Raw genomic sequence first — 21,545 nt, forward strand, 5'->3', positions numbered from 1 at the left:
CATGGAAACATGAAAGAATAATGAACTTGGAGTCCAATTCCAGAAGATATTGGTTCCAATCTAGTCTTTGCCACAGAATAGCTCTGTGACCTAAGGCTAGACAATTAACCATTCTGGCTCAATTTCCTTAGGCATAAAATAAAGGTAAAAATAACCTACTTCCTATGGTGTGTGTGTCTGTGTATGTATATTAAGTGTATATTAAAACACCTTGATAATTTCCAGTTACCCTCAAGGAAAACATTTAAACTTATTACTGCACAAAAGGAGTCTGCTCACACAAACTCAGAAAAGAGGATGGAAGAAACGGATCCAAATGTATCAGTAATAACAATTGATATAAATGAATTCAATCACCCAAAAGACAAAGAATGTTAAACTATGTATATTTATATATTTAATATTTTTTAAAATAGTCCCACCTCGGCTGGGCACTGTGGCTCATGCCTGTAATCCCAGCACTTTGGGAGGCTAGGGCGGGCAGTTCACCTGAGGTCAGGGGCTCGAGACCAGACTGGCCAACATGGTGAAACCCCATCTATATTAAAAACTACAAAAATTAGCCAGGTGTGGTGGTGGGCGCCTGTAATCCCAGCTACCTGGGAGGCTGAGGCAGGAGAATCGCTAAACCTGGGAGGTGGAGGTTGCAGTAAGCTGAGATGGCACCATTGCACTCCAGCCTGGGTGACAGAGCGAAACTCTGTCTCAAAAAAAAAAAAAAAAAAAGTCCCACCTTGAAAGAGAATTTACAGGAAGCATATTTAAAACAGAAATTTACAGAAAGATTAAAAGTATATATTAGGAATTAAAGACCAGGCATGGTGGCTCATGCCTGTAATCCCAGCACCTTGGGCGGCTGAGGCAGGTGGATCACCTGAGGTCAGGAGTTCAAGACCAGCCTGGGCAACATGGTGAAACCCCATCTCTCTACTAAAAATACGAAATTAGCCAGGCATGGTGGTGCATACCTGTAATCCCAGCTACTTGGGAGGCTGAGGCAGGAGAATTGCTTGAACCCAGGAGGTGGAGACTGCAGTGAGCCGAGATTGCACCACTGCACTCCAGCCAGGGCAACAACAGCAAAATGGTCTCAAAAAAAAAAAAAAAAGGAATTTAAAAACCTAGTACAGTTAAATTAATATCAGACAAAATATTGGCTTTAAGGGAAAAAAATTATTATATCAATGGAGAGAGCTTCTATATATTAATAAAAAGGAAGTTCTCCAGAAGAATACAAAAATTCTAAACATGTATTCATACAATAAAACATCTTTGAAACATATAAAATAAAATTATAAAATGGAAAGAAAAAATTGATAAATCTACCATTATAGTGAAAGATTCTAACATCTTTCAATAATTTACAGACCAAGCAAGCAAAGAATCAGTAAGTATATGGAATATTTAAGCAACCCCATTATTAACTCCTACTTTAATGTACCTTTATAGAACATTCTATTCAAGAATGCATGGAATATCTATTCAAAACTGACTAAATAAGGAAAGCCTCAATAAATTTTAAAGACTCCTATCATAATCTGCATTTGCTGATCTCAATGAGATTAAATTAGAAATCAATGTCACCCATATCCATAAAAGAAATTGAGCCAATTTTAAAATTTTTCATAAAGGGAAACCCAAGATCAGACAGTTTTATATAGTTGTTCAAATGACTATTTAATAAACAAGTAATTCCAGAATCAAAACGTACTTCTTTTTGTGTTTGGGTCAAGAAATAATTTTTAACTATAAATGTAAGCTATTTTACATTTTCTTAGAAAAGTTGTGAAGTTTTGCCCATCATATTTAAATTGCTGTTACATTTGAAATTGATGTGAAGTATGGGTCTAATTTTCTAGTTTTTCATATCCTAATAATCTACAGTGCCATTTCTGTTGTGTATCAGATTTTCATATATAGTTTATCTGTTTCTGTTTCCTATCTGCTGCGTTGATTACTTACTACCACCACGCCAATATCTGCTCAAATAATTGCCAGTTTTTAATGCTTGTAAGTAGCCAAGTCTCTTCCACCCTTAACTCCACACCTTGCCACCTTATGCTTCTTTAAGAGCATCTGGACTATTTATAACACTTCGTTCTTTCTTACACATTTTTAGAATATACTTAGAAAGTTCTGTAAAAATTCTTGTTGAGATTTTGATTGAAATTTCTTTAAAACTGCAAATGAATTTGGTGAGAACTAACATATTTATAACACTGGTACAAAACATGGTATTTCAACATGTTTTTGCATAGAAAAGTTCAGCGTTGTAAATATGTTCATTTCAACATTAAATTAAAATATGTTCAATATTCATTTCTAGTTTCTTTAGGGTCTTTCAATAGAATTGCTATAGTTTTGTTCTTATTGGTCTTTTTGCTTTACTTGTCTTGTTCTTATACACTTTATAATTTTACTGCAGCTAATTAAATATATATACTTTCTATTTAATAGAGTAATGTATATTGAGCTTTATCCAGCAAACTTACTGAGCTCCCTTACTCATTTTAATTTTTGTCCCTACCTTCTTATGGGTTTTTCTACAATAATTTCATTTATAAGTAACAAAATTTTTGTTCCTCCTTCTCCAATCTTTATAATTATCATTTCTTTATCTTGTGAGTTTGCTTTCTGAAAATTTTACCAGTACATTGCATCTAAGTAATAATAGTGGGTGTCTTTGTCTTGCTGCTGTTTTTAAAAGAAATGTAACATTTTGTCATTGAGTTTCCTGCTGTTTCATGTTTTGTTATTTTAGGTATGCTTTATCAGGTTAAGGAAGTTTCTTTCTACTTTTAGTTTTCTGATAGCATTTTATCAAATGCTTTTTATGTATTTTTTGAGAAAAACTTTCATCTGTTAATATGGTGTTTAAATAAGCTGTTTTTCTAATGCTGAACTTTGCTTTTCTAGTATGTGCCTAACTTGGTCATACATTATCTTTTTTATGGATTCCTGAATTCACATTGCTAATATTTTAGTTACTACTTTTGCATCTATGCTTATGAGCATAATTAGTCTGCAGAGTTTCTTTCTCATGTTCCCCCATCATGTTTTGATATCAAGACTTTGCTAAAATATAAATGAGGTTCAGTAGCAAATAAAAAATCATTCTAGCTATTTTAAGCAGAAAGAGGGTTAGATGCTTACAAATTTCTTAGACGAGCTGGTTGTCATAGCAGGTTCTAGGTTGAAACTCCAGGATAGATTTCTAGAAGAATCCTGCTTAAGTGGCCCATCAAGTTCATCGTTATCTCTGCCACAGTCAGGAAACTGGAAGTGATGGTTAATTTTATGTGTCAGCTTGGCTCAGCTATAGTGCCCAGTTGTTTGGTCAAACACTAATCTAGATATTGCTGTAAAGGTATTTTGTAGATGTGATTAATATCTACAATCAGTTAACTTTAAAGAACATTACTTTTAAAGATAATGTGGGCAGACATTATCTAATCAGCTGAAGGTGTTAAGAGCAAAAATTGGGATTTTCTAGAGAATGGAGAATTCCACCTCACCATTTTATTTATTTTACTTTTTGCCTCAACATTTTAATGTAAATCCTGCCTGAGTTTCCAGCCTGCCAGCCTGTCCTACAGATTTCACACCCAAGACTACATCACTTCCTATCTCAGTTTCCAGCCTGCTGGCCTGTCCTACAAATTTTGGACTTGCCAGTCCCCAAAATCACTCAAGCCAATTCTTTAACATATATATCTTCTATTTTTTGTGTTTCTTTGGAGATTCTTGACTGATATACGAGGGAATCAGGAAACCACTTCAGGAATACAGTAACTTATCTGCACTCTCTGCAGTCTGGGAATTGGAAAGCTGCTAAGAGCTATGGGCTTTAACGTGACTTTGCTTCTGCTAGACTCAAAAGAGTGAATGGTGCCTTCAGCACTGCTGCCACTAAAATTTGCATCAGGTTGGAACTTAAAACATATCAAGATCTTTCAAAACAAGGATTCCTGACAAACACTATATGGAAGAGCAGACGAGAATGAGATAGTACAGATGTCAAACAAGACAATCTAGCATGTCTGCCACATCAGCTTTACATAATCAGGGGGCAATATTCCTTTTACATTTATTCTTTAAAAAGGTTTGCATAAGCATCATGAGGACTTGAGATTATAAAAAGAAGACATTCTCACTTTGTTGAGACAGGCTTGAGCTGTCTTCAATTTAAGTAATAAAAAAAGTGGCTAAATTTTCATTTGTCTATAAACAGATAAAGATGATATATCAACATTGAGAGTTCCAGACAGTTATGTGGCAACAGCTACAGGCTTTTCTAATTGATGAGCCTAAGGGAGACCAGCATTAGACACAGAGTAAAGGGAAGGTATGATGAGTGCCCCAATAGACAGGAGTTTGTTTCAGGAAATCTACCCTGGGACAACTATCATACATTCTATTTCACGTACACACACATGCACACACAAGTACACAAGCACATAATTTCCCAAAGTTACCATGAATTTAGAATTGAGTATTATAATGTTTCATCCAATATCCCACCAGGAAAAAAAAATCAGAACAGGCAGAACTCCCAGACTGTCCAACTCACCAGGGCACAAGATCTTATTTTTATCACAGAAGAGAAAGTCATATTTCTTATCAAAATGAAGCTATGTGGTAGGAAGAACCAGTTGTATGAACTTGGATAAGCCACTTCCCCTCTCTAATCCCCAGTTTCTTCCAATTAAAATGAGGATAAACTAAATCACAAAAAATAATTATGTTCAAGCCTTTGGCATTTTTCTTAGTAGGAACCTAATAAATGTGAACTGAATTAAACTAAATTAAGCTGGGGCTATTTCCAGCATATAGGGGTTCATAGAGTCATCCTAGCTGTTATGAGTGAGGTCCTTTGAGGCCTTATAGGTACAGGGTCACAAGACAAGGCTCCTTGTATTTCTATGAGACATGCCATGCACAGATCACTTCCAGCTGGATTCCTTCTGTACCAAGATCGGCCATGTCAGGTGTCTCACACACCTACTGAATGTTTAGAAAATCTACTTCTAGGTACAGACTCCCTCAAAGCCTGGTCACCCAGCCAGCAAAACGGCCCTCCCCAGGGCATAGTGCAAAGCCTTCTTACCACCTCCTTCTAGGACCTAGCTCACATCTGGAACACCCAGATCCAATGAGACACTAGCCTATTGTCCAACATCTCCAACACAGAGTCTTAGTAACAACATATAAACAACCAAACAAACAAAAACAAAGGAAACAACAGAATCCAAAAGCAAGCACATAAGAAGGTGGGTTGCACAAAGAAAACAAACAAGCCTTTGGGATTTAGTCACCTTCTTGGCTATAAAGCCTATTTCTTAATTGGGCATCTTCTCCAATGTTGATCAGAGGCAGCTAGCATCTCTTCTATCCCACCTATGCCAAGGGTGAGGTCAGCACTCAACAAATAAGAAAGAAAATTTATGGTAAAAACATGAGGTTAAAAACCCTAGGCAACTCTTGGCTAACTCCTGCTTTTGAAATTCTAAATTGCAAGCTGAACCATGTGGTTCCACATACCTTCCTGACTAGTGACATCTCTCTTGGGAAATGACTCAAATGTGTGTTTGTCTTTCTGGGAATGGCTGAGTTTTCTAAAAGCCCACTGTTCTCACAAGCCTACATACTTTTTGTTGAAGGAAAACCTTGTGAAAAGCAAAATGTCCAACAGTCATTAGTAGGCATACACATAAGCTTTCATACTTACCCACAGCCCTCTGAGCAGGCCTCCCTGTGGTTACTAAATTTTTTTTTCTTGCTGAGATTTCCCAGCATGCTCTAGGATTATCAAGTAAAACCAAATATTAAGAGGAAAATCTTGAAAATCCTTCAGTGCCTGGGGTGGAAACAAATCAGACGAGTTCTCCACTCTGGCACCAGCCAGCTGAACCACAAATACTGACCTATCCCATGCTGAGAAGACTCAATCATGAGTTTCTATCCACCACATTTTCAGAATACATTGCCGTCTCACAAACGGGGGAAATGAAGTATATAAAACAGCGGGAATGTTTGCAGAAATAACAGTTAATATTTATATCAGGCATTCATCGGTACATGGCAAAGTTAAGAAATTTTTCTCTGGGCATTTCTTTCTGCCTTCAAGACCTTAGGTTGGAGAGATTCTGAATTTCTTAATCATAGAAGCTATGCACCATGTTTCAATTTGCAACTCAACATAGCTTTTGTCAAAATAAGTGCCAAATCCAGAAAACAGTTGACATTAAAAATGAGAAAAGGCTGAGCTGGAGACAAAAACATGAAAGCCTATATTTCTTGGTCAAATGAATTTTATCACAGCGCATTTTTAGTATCTTTTTAATGTATTCTACTTGGTTGCTCAAATTGTGAAAATTACAAAATAAAAATTAAGTGGCTGTGTAATATCTGACTTGTCAGCTTTTCCACCTGGCATTTCTTTCTCTTGCAGCATTGATTCACTGTCTCAAGGAGGAGATGCATGAAATGTGGAAAACCACCTGTCTGATTTAGTGGAATGGGAAGTGTAATGGGCTGGAAGGGAACCCACCTCTACAACATTATGCTTTCTGTCCTTAGGCAAAATACCTGGGCCTTACCTGTGTTTAAGCTTTTACAAGAAATGTCATTCTCAGTAAAGAAAACAGAGTCTAAGATGGTTGCCTCTGAAGGAGAATCTCTGAGCATGGAGGGACATGTTTGCCAAATACCCAAGTCTGAATAACCTGAATAGCCCAAGTTTGTTTGTCAAGTAAAACTGGTGTTCATGGGAAAAGCTGCTAGTTTAGCTAGAACTCAATTACACAAGTACTATTTTTTTGTACTTCTGTATGTAACAGAAGTGCTTTATTTGTACTCCCCATAACATCACACACAATATTTAAAAAACTTGTACTGAAGGATAAAGATTTAATAAATCATGTTGCTCCTTCATCAAGGTCATTCTTAAGTCAAATTCTTTTTATGTTTGTTTGTTTTCTGCCAGTCATGAAGACGAAGAATAAGATGCCTACTAGTGCAATTGCTGGTACTGCCATTTGTCCTAAGGTGTCAGCAGTTTTGCCTATGGTTGCTTCTGCACTATCACTGCAAATGTCAACACAATGAAAAGGGAAAATATGAGAATAGATTTGGCCTCCCCCTGGAAGAGTCTCAGGGAGCTCAAAGTGTCCATGAACAGTGCTTTGAGAACTTCTCTGTTAGTATATTAGTATAAAGACATCATGGTAACACATCTGGCTTCAGGACAGCAGACACAGAAACAAGGAGAGAATGAAGGGGATCCATTTTTTGAAGTACAAAGTTTCATCACAGAACCTAGTAATCAGACATCTGCTTCTGTAGTGCAGATACCTTGTGTTACTCCCTTGATATTACTGACTATAAAATTAGAGTATACTAGCTAATAAAACCATATTGGTATATGTATTTGTTCCCAAGCATTGCTATAACAAATGATCACTTCTGTGGCTTAAAATAACAGAAATGTATTCACTCATAATTCTAGAGGCTAGAAGTCCAAAATCAAGGTGTCAGCAGGGTCAGGTACCCTCTGAAGGCTCTAAGGAAGGATTCTTAACGCCTCTTTCTGGTTCCTTGGTGTTCCTTGGCTTGTAGCTGCATCGCTCCAACTTGTGCTTCCATCTACACACAGTGCTCTTCTCTTCATGTGTCTCTCTGTGCATCCTCTCCTCTTCTTCCAATGACTCCAGTCGTCGGATTTGGGGCCCCCGTATCTCATAGGCCAAAAAGTCTCTCTTTCCAGATAAGATCACATTCACAGGTACCAGTGTCAGGAGTTGAACATATCTTTTTTGGGCATACAAAATGAAGGACACAAATTGTTGTTCATTATTATTTTCTAGTATAGTAGGTTTAATTGTGTCCCTTTAACTCACTACACTAAATAGTCATAATGAACTAACAGCAAATCCTGCTCCTCATTTTCTTTAGATCTTCAGAGAATTAGAAATATTGAGCAAGAAATTTTATTTTTAAAAACAGCTTAATTGGGGTATAATTGATATGTAATAAACTATACATATTTACAGTGTACAATTTGATCAACTTTAACATACATATATCCCCATGAAACCGTCACCACAATCAAGGTAGGAAACATATCCATCAGCCTCAAAAGTTTCCATGCGCCCCTCTGCAATCCTTTTTTCCTGCTCCTCTCTACTCCACCCCATGTCCACAGGCAATGTTGATCTACTTTCTGTCACTATGTTAAGTTTGCATTATATAGAGTTTTCTGTAACGGAATCATAGAGTATGTACTCTTTTTTCTTTGGCTTCTTTCCCTAAGCATAATTATTTCATAATTCATTTATGTTGTAACACATGTATCAATCAAGTAGTATTCTATTGCATGACTATACCACATTTGTTTATCCCACTCACCTGCTTGCGGAAAATTGTGTTTTTTCTAAATTTGTATTACAAATGAAGTTAGGCAAGAATTTTTAAATCTTCCAAAAGCTAAAACTTTACTTCAACAATATGTCATATGTTTTATTTGTTTGTGAAGCTAACAGAGCACTTGCTGCTGTAAGTCAAACCTAGCTCTTCTGCTTTCCATGAAGGTGGATTCCTCTGTTATAAATTGTGAAAAGCCTTTTGGAGAGAGAGATGCGTGATAAATCAGGAGCCAAACAAAATGATAATTTTCTACTCCATAATCCCACTGTTAGGACTTTTGCCTAAAGGATTAATTTTTTTAAAAAAAGTAAAGGTAAACTGGTGAAGATATTTTCTATAGACTTCTCTGGAACAGTAAAACATTGGAAGCAACCTAAATATATAATGAGGAAATATTTTTAAAACATGAGAAAGTGCTTTAGAGAAAACATTTAGTTCAAAAAAGCATAATATGAAATTATATCTAGACCATGATTGTAACCACATAAAATTCAGATATGTGTGTGGATAAGGGAACAAAAAACTATTAGTATGTTACAGTAATGGAATTGTGAATGATATTTCTCTCTTACTTTCTTTATTTTTGTCATAAAATATACACAATAATAAACATCAGCAGGAAACAGTTGACTGCCCTAAAATGACTAAATCCATAGGATTCTTGATGGTGTGCAAACCTGTATGTGTTCATTTGACCCATTCCCTATCACCAGTGAAATAAATTAGGATATTGTCAGAGTCCCAGTCTAATTTACCCTATATATATTGCTACACTTTGGACAGAACTCGGAGGATGGTATTAGAAAGTCTTCTATACTCTGGGAATCTTCTTCAACCTGAAAGTTTCATATATATGAAAATGAGGGAAACCATCAAGTGTTGGGGGAGCGTGTGTGTCATCCAGAGCTTTCACACACTGATGATGGGAGTTTGGTTTGGTACAACCACTTTGGAACTCTTTGGCATTATCTAATAAAGCAGAGTATATCGCATACACTGTGACCATAAATCCCCCTTCTAGGCATACACCCAACAGAAATGCAGATGTATGTTCAACAAAGGTATGTAGTAGAATGTTGATAGCAGCATTATCTATAATAGCTCCAAACTGGAAACTGCCCAAATGCTCATCAACATAGAATAGATAAATTGCAATGGAGACACACAACGGAACACTATATAACAATTGGAATGAACAGTCTACAATTACATGTGTTTATGTGGTTGAACAGCACAAATATTGAGAGAAATAAGCCAGATGCAAGAAAGTATGCAGTGTATAATTCCACTTATGTTAGTACAAAGACAGGCAAAATAAATCTATGCTTTTAAGGATCAGGATAATGATTGTTCTTAGAGGAAGAAGGGCAGAAACTTACTGAAAGTAGCATAAAAAGGCTTCAGATGTACTTATAATGGACGATTTATTGATCCAAGTTCTGGTTATATAAATGTGTTTGGTTTATGGAAATTCATCAAGCTATACATTTATGTGTAGTTTTCTGTAATGTATATTATACTCCAATAAAAGTTTTTTTTGTAAAGTCTATAAGCACTATCAAATGCTTTAAGAATGTTACCAGGAAATTTCTTTTTTATGTAGATATGAAAAGAGGGATAGTTGAGAGTACAGTGTTGTGAATTTACAATGAACTAGAAAATTAGGATTATATAGCAGGGTGCATCTGGGGAACTTTGTGGCCAGCCAAGAATAGTTATTGCTAGTTACAGAGCTGAAAGCTCTCAATAAATTTTGTTTTCTCCATTGCACACTGCCTGATGATTGGCAAAGAAATAAAATATAGAATCAAGAAGGCCAGAATGCCCTCTGCAAGAACAAAATGTACTGCCAATATGGCAAGCAGCTGCACCTCCATCCAAAGTTGTATGGAGCTTATGAAAGGTCCAAGCTGCTGTATGACCTGGAGAGCTAGCATGCATCTCATTGCCAGGATCACAGTTAGAAAAAGTAAACAGAAAATATGTTTCTACCAAAATCCATAAAAGAAGAAAGGAAAACTGTTCTCCAAAAGAGGAAGAAGGAGAGGGCATCATCTCTCATCTTGTTAAAGATAAGCTCCAGGAAGCAAAGGAGAATTCTCTACCCAGCTGAATAAGGACATATTTCCCAAGAACCACTGGGTTGCCAGAATTTCTATTAAGAATTCCAAGTATTCTCATATTATTTTTCAATTTTACATTTCTACTAATTGTGTAAGGCCTATAGAAAGCTTCTTGAACCATGTTTTCCCATCTTCAACATGACTTTGCAATTGAAAGACAGGATATAGCAAAACCAGAGGCTAAGTGAATGCCAGCAAGGGAAAATGGTTAAATATTTCATGGTATGTCATGGAATGCCATAGAATCATTAAAGAGATAATAAATTAACTTCTAGAATCAAGATTATGTTCTCTAAATGCCCTTTCTCACTAAGGAACCAGTCCACTTTGGAGAAATGACTCAATCTACATCTAGTGTAAAAAGCGTTCTCGGTAAGTTGAGGATATTCTATTTACCAGAAATCAAAGAAGTCATCATCAAAAACTACTGGGGTCTTGTCAAAAGAAGACCAAAGGAGCAATTCTGTGGAGTGCCCACTGGCTAAGAATGAGACCATCTGAGCATCAAATGTAATAAAATTCCATAATCTAAAACACATTTAATATATAAAAATATATGAGTCCAACAATGTTATTGATCACCATTGGAGGTTGCTAAAGCATCACTTCATTATTCAGAAAATTGACAACCAAAAAAAAAAAAAAAAAACCTTTATTCTGCCTCTCCTATACAAACTGTTGTTCAAGATTACCAACGATTGATGAGAGAGTTCTTCATAGAATTCCAGCCAATCAAGGCAGAAAGATCAATAGATTTAGAAAATTATCATTTTACAACTCTGACTGAAATAATGAATATAGGTAATGTTCATTACTGAATGCTAAAACTGTTAAGTCAGGGTTGATGAGAAAGTTTATATTGGAAAGATAAAGCTGACCACAGCTGACCCCACTGGCCAATTTCAGCATCACTTAAAGTGGGCTGGCCAATGTTGTATTCCTCCTATTCCATACCTCCGTGATGCAATAGAAAGTACACAGCACAAACTATTAAGTATTCTAGCCAAATGAATTGAGCCAGAAATCTCGTCAATCCTCTATATTCAACTAAGTATGTAAATGAAGCACAGGGTAGGTGTTAAGTGACACCACGAGAATGAAATAAGACAAATCTAGAAGGTGGGAAATTCTACAAGGAAAATAACCTGGTTTCTTCAACAAATAGAAGCATTAACAGGGAAGGGGAAGGGAAAATCACTGTAAATTTTAGAGACATATCAGGCAAATGCAATGTTTGGCATTTGAATCCTCATTCAAACAAACCAAATGTCAAAAGATGTTTTTGAAGCAATCAGGGAGATTTGAACATGAACTGGGTATTGGATGATTTTAAAGAACTATTATAAATTTTGTTATAGGTGATATTAGTATAATCGGTTACAATCTTAAAAATCCCTATCCATTAGTGATGAATACTGAAGTGTTTACTGGATATAAACAACATAAAGTCTGGGATTTGCCTTAAAATATTGAATAATATGAAGTAAAGTATACACAATAGTAGTATGAATCCATTTTCGTAAACAATGACCTGGTTTTGTAAAATACGCACATACATTTATTTTTAGGTAGATGTATAGACATACACATATATAAATGTTTACATATGATTTTATGAGCACTGAGAATTATTTGGAAGAGCCCATGCTACACTGTAAATATAGACTAGCTGGGGGTGGAGGCTGATATGAATAGGGAAAGATTAAGGGCAAATTTAAAAAAAGATTTCATTTTTAAAAGGTAGGATGATGTGTCCCAATATATGGATTTATATGAAACAGTCAAAATATCTGTATTTCTACATATATAAAGAAGATTGTTTTTAATCTTTAAAAAATTGCAAAATCTGTCCACATTTCTGAAACAGAAACAGTGCTAGTTTCCTAGCACTGAAGCCGGTAACTGCAATAAATTTCTGCCAGTCTGCCCATAAGCAGAGTGATAACAAACTAGAAGCTCTCAGGTAGCAGCGAGTGGCGAGCTGAAGTGAAGCAAATAGAATTGGGTGTGTGGTAGGGTCTTTGGGATGGGGGCTGACTGGAAATCGATACTTCAAAAATGCACTGCAACACTCACCACTGCGGTGTGTTAGCATGGATAGCAAGGAAACAAAATGAAATGTCAGCTGAGTATACTACAGAGAATGGATCTCTTTCTCAGAGCCCAAGTATCAGGCACAATGCTCATCAGCATGAGGCAGCCATGGGACAGAGGAAAAGCACTAACCCAGGAGTCACAGGAGGTTTAGGTCACACCTCGGCTCAACCACACACCAACTGCATGATCTTGAGAAAGAAACTTGACCTCCTGGCCTCCACACGTAAAATGAGAATAAAAATAACATCTCAGCTGTCATGATCATCACATGTACTTTACAAAGAGGTAAACTAAAAAGCGCTATACATGTAGAAGTGTCAGAAAGTTTGCTGACTGCCCCCATGTGCACGTGTGCACACACACACACCCACACACATCTCACTATTCATATATACATTAGCACATAGAAATATACACCATTCACATGTAGAAATGCTATATATGCATGAGTTTGACAGCAAAACAACCCTCCTCCCAACTTGTAGATGGGAAAATCAAAGCTTAAAGAACTTAACAAGCTAATCGTTACATAGAATTCATTTATAATAATGTTGGAATTTAGCAGAGGTATATGTGTTTAAAATAGCCTCATTCAAGGCCAGGCGTGGTGGCTCATGCCTGTAATCTCAGCACTTTGGGACGCCAAGATGGGAGGATCACTTGAGGCAAGGAGTTCAAGACCAGCCTGCAGAACATAGCAAGACCTCATCTCTAAGAAAATTTTTAAAAATTACCCAGGCTTGGTGGCATGAGCCTGCAGTCCTAGCTACTAAAGGGCCTGAGGCAGGAGGATCTCCTGGGTTCAGGAGTTGGAGGTTACAGTGAGCCATGATCGTACCACTGCACTCTATCCTGGGTAACAAAGCAAGACCCTGTCTCAGAATAAAATAAAATAGTCTCATTCATGGCTGCTAAATATGATTTCTGATTCATGGAAAGTTCTGACCTGGAAAAATTACAAAGCCAGTTGCTATGGACTGAATCATATACATGAAATGCATACGCTGAAGCCCTGTTCTTCCAGGTGATGGTATTTGGAGGTGGGGCCTTTGGGAGGTAATCAGGGTTTGATGAGGTCATGAAGCTGGGGCTCTCATGCTGGGATTAGTGCCCTTATTAGAAAAGACACCAAAGAGCTCACTCTCTCTCTCTCTCCTCACTATGGGAGCATCTAACAAAAAGGCAGCTGTCTGTAAGACAGGAGAAGAGTCCTTACCCCAAAGTGAGCACTGCTGGACCTTGATCTTGGACTTTCCACCCTTCAGAACTCTGAGAAAATAAAGGTCTGTAGTTTAAGCCACTCAATCTATAATATTTAGTTACAGCAGACCAAGATGGCTCAGGTACTGGGTCAAGAGCCTCTACTTCATGTTCTTACAATATCCTGAACTTCCTGTGTCATAATATTCATCATTTTATTGTTAGCATTGTTAGTTCTACTTCCTAGCTACATGCCGTGGGGCAAATTACTTAAAATTTCCCTCTGCCTCTGTTTTCTTTTCCAGACAATGGGGGTAATAATGGAATCTTTCTCCTAGGACCTTCCTGCATCTGTGTAATGATTATCTTATCATAATAATTAGGCGATTGAATACATGACTTCACCTAGAACAGTATCTGGCAAAATAGAAAATACTTAATAGGGATGACAAGATGATGTTCATGTTGTTTTTGCTGTTATCTATTTGGCCAAATTATAAACTTCATAAGGGCCCAGAGACCTCTATTATCTTGCTCACAATTGTTACCCTATGAACAAACTAGCATGGCACATAAATAAATATTTGCTAAATGAACAACTAGGTGATGAGAAAGGAGAAAATGATTCAGTGAGATGGCAAACATTTTCAGGAAGTACATACTGTACTTATAAATAGAAACAAAAGCTATTTTCTTAGATATTTTAACCAGTAATTTATAAGTTGCAATTTAATTGATTCAACACACATCCAAGAAGATGAGGAAAGAATGGTATAGTCTAATATTCTTTTAACAGTTTTCCTGTGCATAGTAAAATACCCATGGAAGAATTGTCAGGGGTGTGCTCCATTCTAAAGTTCATTAAAGCTGCTTGAACAACCATTGCACAGGTTTTGCTTTTTCATTTAATTTTAATAAAATATTTTACTGGAGGAAACTTTGGGGCGTAATAGCAATGAAGTGTGTCTACTGCTTTAGGTGACATTTCATTTCATTTGTGGGCACCTGTGGAGATAAATATACTAATCCCAATGCCTGGGAATTTGGGTTGCTGGTTACCCAAAAATGAAATGTCATGTACAGAAAGTTATTTTTTATTGTTTAATTTCCAACTGTCTGCTCAGCAAATCAGAATGACAAAGACAACAGCTATTTCAAGATAAGGCACCACATGCATTATAGAAAATGCATCTCATTTGGAACTTTAGTCCTGTTCTTGATGAAAGACCAGTGAAAACGTGAAATTTAAAATATTCCCCATTGCTTCCCAAGCACAAGTGATAATGAGCCTTTAATTTTACTTTGGCTGAAATTGTAAAGCAAAGTCATGGATATATTGTACAGTTGCACCTCACACTCTACATAAACAATCCACATCTCTAGGCAAACCTTTTATAGCCTAAATAAGTCTGGAAGACAATGAGAGCAGTACGTTAGATTTAAACATGAGATGGTGATCTGTAGCTGGAGGAAGCCAGAGCAGAGAGCCTAGCCTGTTCATTCTATTACCAGAACCACAGTTGACTGTTTTTCAACCTTATCATATAGCTCAAAATATCAGAGCATAATTCCCACCTTGGACTAAATCATCTGAAGAGATTTGGTAATGTTGCCTTGTTCCTCTGAAGGATAAAGAAGCTTCCCAATTCTATGAGTTGTCTCCCCAAAATGAGAAGGGAAAAAAATTCTTTTCTGGTCTATTCTCAGTAGCCTTCAGGGCTACTTACAAGATAACGCTTCTCAGAGATTTAGATCATAGCTGTTTTTAATAGATAATATCTAGGTGTCATCTGTGTCAGAACCCACCACACCCACTCCCATGGACAAGCAGGAAAGAACTAATATTTACGAAATCACTCTGTATATTTGTTTGGGCAGGTCAAGTCAGGTTAAAGAGAGAACCGATAAATTTAATTTTATTCTCTTGTGAAAATCCATAGCTTCCATCACTAGAGTTTCCAGGCATCAAACCTCTGACTGGCAGAAGCAAGAGTTAAGGTAATTAAGTAAATTTCTGATAATGCTGCTTAATTTCTTCATGTAAAGCCCTTCCTTCAATGTACATATATTCATTCAGTGGCATTATCCTGTAGCTCTGACTATGCCACATTGGAGATTGTTTCACAAGATGTTCAAGATGTATTGCCTTGTCTTTTTTTTTTTTTGAGATGGAGTCTCGCTCTGTCGTCCAGGCTGGAGTGCAGTGGTGCGATCTCGGCTCACTGCAAGCACCGCCTTCCCGGGTTCACGCCATTCTCCTGCCTCAGCCTCCCGAGTAGCTGGGACTACAGGTACCCACCACCATGCCCAGCTAATTTTTTGTATTTTTAGTAGAGACGAGGTTTCACCGTGTTAACCAGGTTGGTCTCGATCTCCTGACCTCATGATCCACCCACCTTGGCCTCCCAAAGTGCTGGGATTACAGGCGTCAGCCACCACACCCGGCCTGCTTTGTCTTTTCTAACAACACTTTTCTCTTCCCCTGGGTGCTACCATCTACTAGTGTGGTTTTAAATATTATCTCTATGCAGATGACACTTACGCTTATATCTCCCTGACTTCTGCTTGAGTTCCAGACTTTCATATCCAACTTCTTACTTGATTTATTCATTAAGATAAAGAATAAAAATATTAAACATAAATATTTTCAAAACAGAACTCTTGATTTCCATCTTACACCTATTTCTCTTACAAGCATCTACTCACTTGCTCAAGCCCCAGATCTAGGATTCATCCTTGATTATTTCTTTATTTCCCCATCAGCAATCCCTGTTAGCCCGGCCTCTGAAATAAACAATAAAACATAAATAAATATGTTTATCTGAATAAAACATAAATAACAATAAAACATAAATAAATATGTTTATCTGAAATAAACAAGTAAAAACATAAACTAAAAGTATAATTAACATAGTGATAGGTGTCATGTAGACTATGAAACAGGGTGTTATGAGAGGGAGGGAGTGATAGGGTGATCAGGAAAACTCTTTTTGGGAAGGTGATATGGTTTGGCTGTGTCCCCACCAAAATCTCATCTTGAATTCCCAGGTGGGAGGGACCCAGTGGGAGGTAATTGAATCATGGGGGCAGGTCCTTCCCATGCTGTTCTCATGATAGTGAATAAGTCTCATGAGATCTGACGACTTTATAAGGTGGAGTTTCCCTGCACAAGCTCTCTCTTTGCCTGCTGCCATCCATGTAAGACATGACTTGCTCCTCCTTGCCTTTCACCATGATTGTGAGGCCTCCCCAGCCATGTGGAAGTGTGATTTCATTAAACCTTTTTCCTGTATAAATTACCCAGTCTTTATCAGCAGCATGAAAACGGAGTAACACAGAAGGTGACAATTCTGTGTTCTGGATGTCAGAATGCCCATGTCCATGCAAAGATCTAGGGACCATTTCAGGCAGAAGGAACAGCTAGAACAATGACTCTAAAGCAAGAAAGAAGGTGGTTTGAAAGATGCAGAGAAAAGCTTAAGCCCTGGTTAGATGGGGAGATAGGGGTCAACTTGTATAAGACATATAAACCCAAAAGAAGGAGTTTGGAGTTTAAGTGCAATAGCAAGTCAATGAAATGATTTAACCTGCAGAGTGATATGATTTATTTCATTCTTCAAAGGTCATTCAAGATCCTTGGGCAACATGAACAAAATTAATTTACATCCTTCCGCCAACATCACCACTACACCCAGATACTATTGATCCTATTGAAAACACATAGGAATGCTGGGTTAAAGTATAGAGCAATAATATAGAATAAAATTCTACACTCAGAAGAAAGAAGGAAGAAAGAAATAAAAGGAAAGAGAGGAAAGGAGGAAATCTTTGAGAAATCAGAATAAAAACATAACTCAAAACAAGACTGGTAATTCTCACAACTGATGAGAGAAGAATCTCAGGGGGTGTGAGTAGGATATCAGCTCTGAATGGGATTTACACTGTACGTAAGCAATGTAAGCAAAGGAGACATGGCTCTGGGGCTCTGAGAGGCAAGAAGCTGGAAATAAGACTCCTGCCTAGAGAGAGGTTCCTCAAAGGACTGCTCTGTTTGGATAAAGAAAACTGTAAAAAATCTACCCACCAGCTGAGGGAAGGGAAAAGGAATCACAGGGAATCTGAATGGAAAACAAAATCTCCTGTGAAATTGAAAGCCCACAGCCAGATACGGTATCAGAAGTTACAAAGCCTAACCAGTTTAATAAACTCAAACCAAGAGAATATTATAAACACTGCTTCTACAGTAGTGAAACCCTAAATTTTGCTTGCGAAAGTAAATGCAAAATTGAGCTATGGGGGGGCATGATTTACATAGAAAAACAACCCCAGTTTAGCAGGAGCTAACAGTAAAAACTACAAACAGCACAAGAAACGAAACCACCTGAAGGAAAATCAGCAGACACAACAATCAGGAGGAGCAACACTGCATTCCAAAGTAGCTGATAAAACAATCTGAAAGAGATTATAAAATAAGTATGGAAACTAAAATGAAAGAGCTGGGCTATGAATAAAGGAGAGGCAAGTCAAAAATAAAACATATGACTGTAGGTAATTAACATTAAAACTTTACCAGTAAAATGTAAAAACTCAATAAGTAGGTTAAGTAGCAAATGAAAACCAGCTCTAGAGAAAATTAGTAAACTACAAGATATATTTGAGGAAGTAACACAAAATGCAGTACAATCCAATACAAAGAAATATGAAATAGGCAAGGGGGATTAAGGAAGGGGAAGAATAGAAGAAAAAATTTGACATGTATTCAACAGAATAGCAAGAAGTAGAGAATAGTGAAAAAAGTACAGTATTTAGGTCTGCCTAATCACAGTACTCGGCAATCCTGGACACAAGGTTTGGTCCAAGGGTGAACACATATCCAAACAAGTCCAAATAAAATCCTCCCACCACCATCCCCCAGGAGAGATATGTGACGTTGGGAACCTTAAGATCTTTTCACTAGGCCAGGCTCAGTGGCTCACACCTGTAATCCCAGTGTTTTGGGAGGCCGAGGTGAGAGGATCACTTGAGGCTAAGAGTTCAAGATCAGCCTGGGCAACATGGTGAGATCCTGTCTCTGTTCTTAAAAAAGAAAATTAATAAATACAATTTTAATAAGGATCTTTTCACTGGGTTGCTGAACTGTGTGGTAAGACATAAAGTTAGGGAAAGGGTCTTGTGCTTTGGGTGGTGGGGTTAGAGAAAGGAACACTGCCCATGGAGTGAAAAACTTTCCTAGCTCCTTCGCATTTTCCCCACACACACACTCATTGTCTTCATTCCTTATGCAAGCTATGTCCAGGGAGAAAGGAAAACATTTTTTCTTAGCACCCACTCAACCAGACACTTTCCTAGGCAGTGGGAATGATAACCTGAATAAGACCTGATCCATGGAGAACCTGAGTGCCAGGGACTGGGAGGGGCTGGACCTCAGGTCTCCTGATGTCGAATCCAGGGCTTCTCCTGCTCTCTTCTTACTTCCTAATTTTACAGCACTGTGTACCAGGTGCGACAGTGATTGAGAGCTAAATAAAGGTATTTTAACCTTCGAGAGACTCTGGTTGGAGTTCACAATGAAATGAAATGCACCAGTCTCCCTCTGGTAGCCAGAGTCTCTGGCCATGCTCTTGTAGCAGAAGCTTCTCATTTGGAACAGCTCAGACTCCCTGGGCTCTTTGAAAGGATTGGTTGGGATGAGTTTCTATGTTTTACAATTGTGATAAAAATTCTCTGCTCATAGCCTAGGGAGTGTGAAGTGGAGTACAGGGTGAGGGCCAAATAATCATGCACGGGACACGCAGCCAGAGTGCCTGGGATGCCAGGGGGGTACCTGCTGAGCGATTAGGACAGGGCAGCAGACACAGTGATTAAATGGAGAGGAGGGGCTGCTGAAAATGAAAGAAAACGCTGCAACATGCAAAAGCACTGCCATGCTACACCACAGACAGAATGGATTAAATAATCGACTTAAATCCTTTTGCATCTGGGTGAAACCCAAGTGAAACCAAATAAATTAGCTCAAAAGGTTTCTGGACCAGCAACTTACCTTTAAGGCTGTTCAATGTAAGTTGTTCTTTCTCCCTGAACTTCATTATAGACAGGGTAACTTTTTCCTGATTCACTTAGGACAGTCCCAGCTTACATTTTCTGTCTCAGTATCTCATCTCTTTCAGCATTTGTGTGAGATTTTTAAAGGAAAGTATTATGGTTAATAGTTGCATTACAGTTAGCCAGGATGGGTTCAGCAGACTTCTGGAGCAGATGCTGTGATGTCACCCCAGAGTCTCCTCAAGACTGAAGGGCTACTCCACCAGCTGCAGTGAGGGCTTCTGGCAGAGAGCCCCAGCTGTCAGCCCTCATCGGAATTGCTTCAAATGAAGAGTGTCATCTCACCCACCACCATGCCCTCTTCCCATGGTGCCCACACCCAAGAACTGGTTTACAGGGAGACATAAAGGTCTGGCCCCCACTTTGTCTAGAGCTGGCCATGTGGTTGGTCTCTGTTGAGGCTGAATCATAGGCTGTGATGGTTAAGATTGAGTGTCAACTTGATTGAATTGAAGGATGCAAAGTATTGTTCCTGGGTGTGTCTGGGAGGGTGTTGTCAAAGGAGATTAATATTTGAGTCAGTGGACTGGGAGAGGCAGACCCACCCGCAATCTGGGTGGGCACCATCTAATCAGCTGCTAGAATAAAGCAGGCTGAAAAAGGTGGAAAGAGCAGACTTACTGAGTCTTCTGGCCTTCATCTTTCTCTCTTGCTGAATCCTTCCTGCCCTTGAACATCAGACTCCAAGCTCTTCAGCTTTTGGACTCTTGGACTTAGACCAGCAGTTTGCCAGGGGCTCTCGAGCTTTCAGCCACAGACTGAAAGCTACATTGTCGGCTTCCCTACTTTTGAGGTTTTGGGACTCAGACTGGCTTCCTTGCTCCTCAGCTTACAGACAGCCTATTGTGGGACTTCACCTTGTGATCTTGTGAGTTGATTCTCCCTAATAAACTCCCCTTCATATATACATCTATCCTATTAGTTCTTTCCCTCTAGTGAACCCTGACTAATGCATAAGCCAACTTCTCTTCCTGCCCCATCCTTCTTCCCTTCCCCTTCCAGAGGTGGTGATCCCAAGACCACTCCCTAACAAACCTCCTGTCCACCACTCTCCATCTCCAAGTCTGCTTCCTGAGTAGGCCACAGCCTGTGACAATTGCCACTTGGTGCCTTCACTTTTTTTTTTTTTTTTTTTTTGAGACAGGCTCTCAATCTGTTGCCCAGGCTGAAGTGCATTGGTATGATCATAGCTCACTGCCACCTCGGCCTCCCGGGTTAAGTGATTCTCCTCCCTCAACCTGCTGAGTAGATGGCACTATAGGCGTGCACCACCACACCTGGCTAATTTTTTAAATTTTTGTAGAGACAGGGTTTTGCTATGTTGCCCAGGCTGGTCTCAAACACCTGGCCTCAAGCGATCCTCCTGCCTCAGTCTCCCTAAACACTAGGAATACAGGCATGAGTCACTGTACCTGGCGGTGCTTTCGCTTTCTGCTGTGGACTTGTCTAATGGTATATGAAACAAGAGCAGTCAACTGAGTTCCTACTCTTGTTAAACCAGAGGATGCCCAGGGATAACCCACCTCACTTTTCCCAGCCCTATCTAGACACACTACGTGGTAGACAATGATGTGATATCCAGCTACCTCTTCAAAGGAG

General features: G+C 38.4%; 1 long non-coding RNA gene across 1 annotated transcript; it reads right to left on the minus strand.

Moving 5' to 3' along the window:
• Positions 1–7,363: 7,363 nt before the first annotated feature.
• On the minus strand, positions 7,364–20,139 carry LOC134738056 (uncharacterized). Its single transcript, XR_010123555.1, has 3 exons — positions 19,885–20,139; positions 16,551–16,628; positions 7,364–7,809 (listed from the first exon to the last, which is right to left on the minus strand). It is a non-coding gene; the product is annotated as an uncharacterized LOC134738056 (long non-coding RNA).
• Between the last annotated feature and the right edge of the window lie 1,406 nt (positions 20,140–21,545).

Source organism: Pongo pygmaeus, chromosome 14 (genome assembly GCF_028885625.2).
Source record: "Pongo pygmaeus isolate AG05252 chromosome 14, NHGRI_mPonPyg2-v2.0_pri, whole genome shotgun sequence".
NCBI lineage: Eukaryota > Metazoa > Chordata > Mammalia > Primates > Hominidae > Pongo > Pongo pygmaeus.